This window comes from Nicotiana tabacum, chromosome 15, assembly GCF_000715075.1.
Source record: "Nicotiana tabacum cultivar K326 chromosome 15, ASM71507v2, whole genome shotgun sequence".
Classification (NCBI taxonomy): domain Eukaryota; kingdom Viridiplantae; phylum Streptophyta; class Magnoliopsida; order Solanales; family Solanaceae; genus Nicotiana; species Nicotiana tabacum.
In genome coordinates this window covers 4,155,082-4,161,852 of record NC_134094.1, presented here as the reverse complement: position 1 = coordinate 4,161,852, position 6,771 = coordinate 4,155,082, and positions in this window count along the sequence as shown.

Sequence of the window (6,771 nt, the reverse complement as noted above, 5' to 3'; positions counted from 1 at the left end):
TCCAACCACCTCCGCTAACGCAAATTAAGGTCCTTCTGCCTGGACAAGTACTGCAAACTCCGGTGATTAGTGTAAATCTCATAGGGAACACCATAAAAATAATGGCGCCAGATCTTCAGGGCATGAACAATAGCTGCTAACTCGAGATCATGAACTGGATAATTCTTCTCATGCACCTTCAACTGTCTAGACGCGTAGGCAATCACCCTACCGTCCTGCATCAATACCGCTCCAAGGCCAATCCTCGAGGCATCACAATAGACAGTGTAGGACCTTGAACCTGTAGGCAATACTAATATTGGGGCAGTAGTCAAAGTTGTCTTTAGATTCTGAAAGCTCTGCTCACACTCCTTGGTCCACCTGAACGGAGCACCCTTCAGGGTCAACCTGGTCATAGGTTCTGCAATGGATGAAACTCCCTCCATAAAGAGACAGTAATATCCCGCAAAACTAAGGAAACTGCGGATCTCCGTAGCTGATGATGGTCTAGGCCAACTCTGCACTGCATCCACCTTCTTCGGATCTACCTTGATCCCATCATAAGCCACTATGTGGCCCAAGAATGGCATTGAATCAAGCCTGAATTCACACTTAAGAAAATTTTGCATATAACCTTTTCTCCCTCAAAGTCTGAAGCACGGTCTTCAGGTGCTGCTCATGATTTTCCCGAGACCGGGAATATACCAGGATGTCGTCAATAAACACAATGACGAAGGAATCAAGATAAGGCCTGAATACACTATGCATCAAATGCATAAAGGCTGCTGGGGCATTGGTCAGCTCAAATGACATGACAAGAAACTCATAGTGACCATATCTGGTCCTGAAAGCAGTCTTCGGGATATTCGGCTCCCGAATCTTCAACTGATGATAGCCAGAACGCAAGTCAATCTTGGAAAACACCCTGTAACTGGTCAAATAAGTCATTAATACGAGGCAATGGGTACCTGTTCTTCACTGTAACCTTGTTCAACTGCCGATAATCAATACACATATGCATAGAACCATCCTTCTTCTTTACAAATAAGACCGGAGCACCCCAAGGTGACATACTGGGTTGAATGAAGCCCTTATCAAACAACTCCTGCAACTGCTCCTTCAACTCATTTAATTCAAGAGGAGCCATACGATATGGAGGAATAGAGATGGGCTGAGTGCCTGGCAACAAATCAATGCCAAAATCAATATCTCTGTCGGGCGGCATGCACGGAAGATCAGCTGGAAACACATCCGGGAAGTCCCTCACTACTGGAACTAACTCAACTGTAGGGGTATCAATACTGACATCTCTCACATAGGCCAAATACACATCACACCCCTTCTCAACCATTCACTGAGCCTTAAGAAATGAAATAACCCTGCGGGGAGTATACTCTAAGGTACCTCTCCACTCTAATCTCGGAAAACCTGGCATAGCCAATGTTACGGTCTTAGCGTGACAATCAAGAATAGCATAATGGGGCGACAACCAGTCCATGCCCAAGATAACATCAAAATCTACCATACTGAGTAATAACAAGTTGGCTCTGGTCTCAAAACCACTAAGAGCAATCAAACACGACCGATATACGCGGTCCACAACGAGAAAATCTCCCACAGGAGTAGATACATAAACAGGGGAACTCAAAGAATCCAGAGATATCCCCAAATGTGGAGCAAAATAAGAAGAAACATATGAGTACGTAGAGCCTGGTCAAATAATACCGATGCATCCCTATGATAGACAGGGACGATACCTGTGATGACTGAATCTGAAGCAACGGCCTCTGATCGGGCTGGAAGGGCATAGTACCTGGCCTGGCCTCCCCCTCTAGGGCGACCTTCACCTCGAGATGGATGAGGAGGTGGGGTAGCAGCCGGTGCTGGAAGAATGGCCGGAGGACCCGGTGGAGCACGTGGAGGTTGATAAGTATGTGGAGGTGCATCCCTCCTGGCTCTGGGAAACTCTCTAACCAGGTGACGAGTGTCACCACACTCAAAACAACCTCTCGGAGGATGCGGCGACTGAGAGTGACTCGGACCTGGCCTGCTGGACTGGCCGGTAATAGCACGTCGAGTATGAGCCATACTGGATATTGGCAGTGCATAATAGGGCTCTTGAGGTCTAGGAGGAGCTGGGACACCGCTGGCTGCTGGAAGAGCTGAATGAACAGGGTGACTCACAAAACCCCTACCATATCGTGCTGCTGGTGCACGAGCTCCTGAATAATGACCAGTCTCTCGAGACCTCTTGGCCTCTCTCTCCTCTCTGTCCAGGGCGAACATGCCCTCCACCCTCCTGGCAATGCTCACTGCCTGCTGATAAGTGATGTCTATCTCCAACTCCCTGGCCATACTGGTCCGAATACTGGGGTGGAGTCTCTCAATGAAGTGACAAACCCTCTCTCTGACTGTAGCAACCAGAGCCGGTGCATGGCGAGCTAACCCACTGAAACGGACTGCATACTCCGACACAGTCATAGAACCCTGACGCAACTACTCGAACTCTGCACGCCAAGCATCCCTGAGGCTCTGAGGAACATACTCACGCAAGAACATCTCTGAAAACTGAGTCCAAGTGAGTGAGGTTGCCTCGTCCGGACTACTCAGCTCATAGGCATGCCACCACTGATATGCTGCTCCACTCAGCTGGAAAGCAGTGAAAGAAACCCCACTCGTCTCCATAATGCCCATAGTGCGGAGAATACGATGACACTCCTCAATAAAAACCCAGAGCATCATCTGAAGCTAGTCCGCTAAAAGTAGGTGGGTGGTACTTCTTGTACCTCTCAAGTCTGAGTTGCTCTGCCTCAGAAGCAGCTACCCTGATCTCATGCTGAACCAGAGCCACTGGGGGCATAGGAATATACTCTGGGGCCTGATCAACCTGGACCCTCTGCTCAGAGGTGTGGGCTGCGGGAGTCTGTGCCCCTCCCCCGGCCTGAGATGTAGCAAGAGCTATCGGAAATAGTCCAGCCTGAGCCAGAGTGCTGAACATGCTCAAGAACTGAGCTAAAGTCTCCTGGAGGGTTAGAGTAGCAATAGGGATCTCCGGCGCTGGCCCTCCGCTAGAGCTGTTGGGGGCTCCTCTGACGCAGCTCTCGCAGGTGCTCGGGCTGCATCGCATGGTCGTCCTCTACCCCGACCCCGGCCTCTGGCGACTCTGGCAGGGGGCTCGGGTGCCTGATCATCGGTCCTCCCGGTACGGGTCCTCACCATCTGTGAGAAAGAATAGAATAGAATCTTAGAATTTTTGGTGTCAATAACTCACACGACAAGGAAATCAAAGAAATATGATTGTTCTTAAAAGTTACATAGCCTCCCGAAGATAAGTACGGTCGTCTCCGCACCGATCCGCGAGACTCTAATAAATCGGCTTGTGACTTGCGACTCCTACGAACCTAGTGCTCTGATACCAACTTATCACGACCCAAATTATCCTTCCGTAAGGGTTCATGATGGCACCTAGTCTTTACGACTAGGTAAGCCTAATATTGCGAAAAATATAAAGAAAATACAACATTTTAAAGATAAACAGCATATTATAAATAGCCAAGAGTAGCAGCACTCAGCATATTCAAAATAGTTTCCCAACACCCAAAATATCACTAAGTCAGAAGCTGCTATAATCTATGTAGCTCTATACAAAAGTCTTAAGATAATAAAGAAAGTCTCTAGACGAGAGAGTAGAAGGGGACTCCGAAGATCTGCGGACGCAAGCAGAAGTACCTTGAAGTCTCCTAGAATCAGCAACACGCACTAACCCTGAGGCTGATAGCTCGTACCTGGATATGCACACGAAAACATGTGCAGGGAAGGGCATGAGTACACCACAATGGTACCTAGTAAGTGCCAAGCCTAACCTCGGTCGAGTAGTGACGAGGTCAGGTCAAGGCCCTACCGGAGTAAATATAATAAATTAAACAGTAAAAGATATAAGTAAAATTTACGGTAACGCAGTTAAAGAAATTCTCGAAAATTTAACAGTTAAGGGAGCCCTCGGCTCAGAACAAGGTAAACACAGTGGAGAAATCTCTCGGGATACCGTCCCGTAGAGTCAAATGAATATGCAGTGCAGGGGGATCTCCCGGAATACGTTCGTAGTCCCAAAGTAAATATGCAGTGCTGGGGGATCTCCCGGAATACGTCCGTAGTCCCAAAGTAAATATGCAGTACATGTGGATCTCTCGGAATACGTCCATAGTCCCAAAGTAAATATGCAGTATAGGGGGATCTCCTAGAATACGTCTGTAGTCAAATTTAAATATGCAACGCAAGGTGAAATGACAAGTATGACATCGAGTTATACAGTTTATACTGGACACAGATAAGGCAAATAAGGACTTAACTAAACATGACGCACAGAATGTCAATTAGGCAGTTAAAACACGTAAGCATCTTTTCTAGTCTAAACTACACAATTAAACATATTAGTACAACTTAATAAGAGAAGCAATTTATGATTTAAAAAGGTTAAACAGGATTTTTGCAACAATAGCCCGTGTACGTGCTCGTCACCTCACGTACACGGCGCCCACACACCAAATAATATCAAGATATCCTAAGGGGGAAGTCCCCAACTCAAGGTTAGGCAATCCACTTACCTCGAACTGGTCAAATCAACTCGATATCACGTCCTTGCCATGAATATCCGACACCAAATGGCCCGAATCTATTCAAAATAGTACACTACCATCAATACGCGCTAATGGAATGAATCCCACAAGAAAAACTACAAAAATTAGGCCAAAACCCGAAATTAGCTCAAACCCGGCCCCCGGGCCCACGTCTCCAAATCGACAAAATTTAAGAAACTAGAAAATGCATTCACTCACGAGTCTAACCATATCAAATTGACTAAAATCCGATACCAAATGGTCTTCCAGTCCACAATTCAAACTTCCAAATCCCTAGCCTCTAACTTCCAATTTTTACCTTAAATACACATTAACTAGGTGGGAAAACACATGGCAAGGCAAGGTTATTGACCAAAAATAAGCACAAGGAACTTACCTCAAGAAATGCCTCTAAAATGCTCTCAAAAATCGCCCTAACCTGAGTTTGCAAAGCCAAAAATGATAAAAATCGCGAAGCCCTTCGGTTTTAATCACTGCCGAGGTATTTCCGCACCTGCGGAACCTGGGCTCACACCTGCAGGTGCACTTGTGCGGAAAACGTGCGAAACTGCGCAACTCACTTGCCCCCTCTGCCTTCGCACCTGCGACGAAAGGGCCGCACTTGCGCACTCGCGCCTGCGGACGTCCCTTCCGCTTCTGCGCATCTTGAGCATTTGCGAACAGCCTTGCGCATTTGGGGGCATTGCAGATGCGGAACTTCCTCGCACCTGCAACCCCAGGCCAACTCTCGACTTCTCGCATCTGCGTTTCCATCTTCGCATGTGCGGCTCGCGCACCTACGGTCTATTTTCCGCAGGTGCGAAACACTAGAACCAGCAAAGGCAGATTTCCCTAAGTCCAAATTTCTTCCCGTTAAGCATCTGAAACACACCCGAGGCCCCCGGGACCTCAACCAAACATGCCGACCAATCCTAAAACACCATGCGAACTTAGTCGATCCTTCAAACCACATCGAACAACACAAAAGTCATGAATTAAGCACGAATTCAAGTCTAAGAATTTAAAATTTTCCAAATGCTACAAACGACGCCGAACCACATCAAATCTAGTCCTAATGACCTCAAAATTTACACACAGGTCACAAATGACACTACGAAGCTACAGCCACTTTTGGAATTCCATTCCGAGCTTGATATCAAAATTTCCATTATCAGCCGAAATTGCCGAAAAACTAACTTTCGCCATTTCAAGCCTAAATCTACTACAGACCTCCAAAACACATTCCAGACACGCTCCTAACCCTAAAATCACTCAACGGAGCTAACGGAGTCTACTGAATTCCATTCCGGATCCGTCTTCACACAGTTCCGTCTACGGTCCAAACTTTAAGGCTTAAACTCACAACTAGGGATTAAGTGTCCCAAAACTCCCCGAATTTCATAACCAAACACTCCCGCAAATCCCAAAGCAGAAATAAATATGGGGAAAGCAGATATTAGGGGATCGAGGCTCAAATTCTTAAAACGACCGGCCGGGTCGTTACACGCTCCCACTTCCACTCAGGAATTTCTAACTTCTACAGCAAACCACTAGGTCTCTGATGCTCGTACTTAACTTGCTGACAATTCAGACACCGAGCTACATGTGCAACTATATCCTTTTTCATTCTCCTCCACCAATAATGTTGCCGCAAATCTTGATATATTTTGGCGGTACCTGGATGAATAGAATACCTGAAACTGTGTGCTTCTTCAAGAATTAATTCACGAAGGCCATCCACATTAGGCACAAAAATACGACCCTGCATTCGCAGAACCCCATCTTCCCCCACAACAAACAGTTTGGCATCACCGTGCCTCACCGTGTCCTTAAGGACAAGTAAATGAGGATCATCATACTGCTTCTCTCTGATGTGCTCATATAAAGAGGACCGAACGACTGTGCAAGCTAGAACCCGACTGGGTTCCAAAACATCTAACCTCACGAACTGATTAGCCAAAGTCTGAACATCTGCAGCTAATGGCATCTCACCAATCGGAATATATGCAAGACTGCCCATACTCACAGCCTTTCTACTCAAAGCATCGGCCACCACATTGGCCTTTCCGGGGTGATATAAAATGGTGATATCATAGTCTTTCAACAACTCTAACCATCTTCTCTGCCTCAAATTAAGATCCTTTTGTTTGAACAGATACTGAAGGCTACGATGATC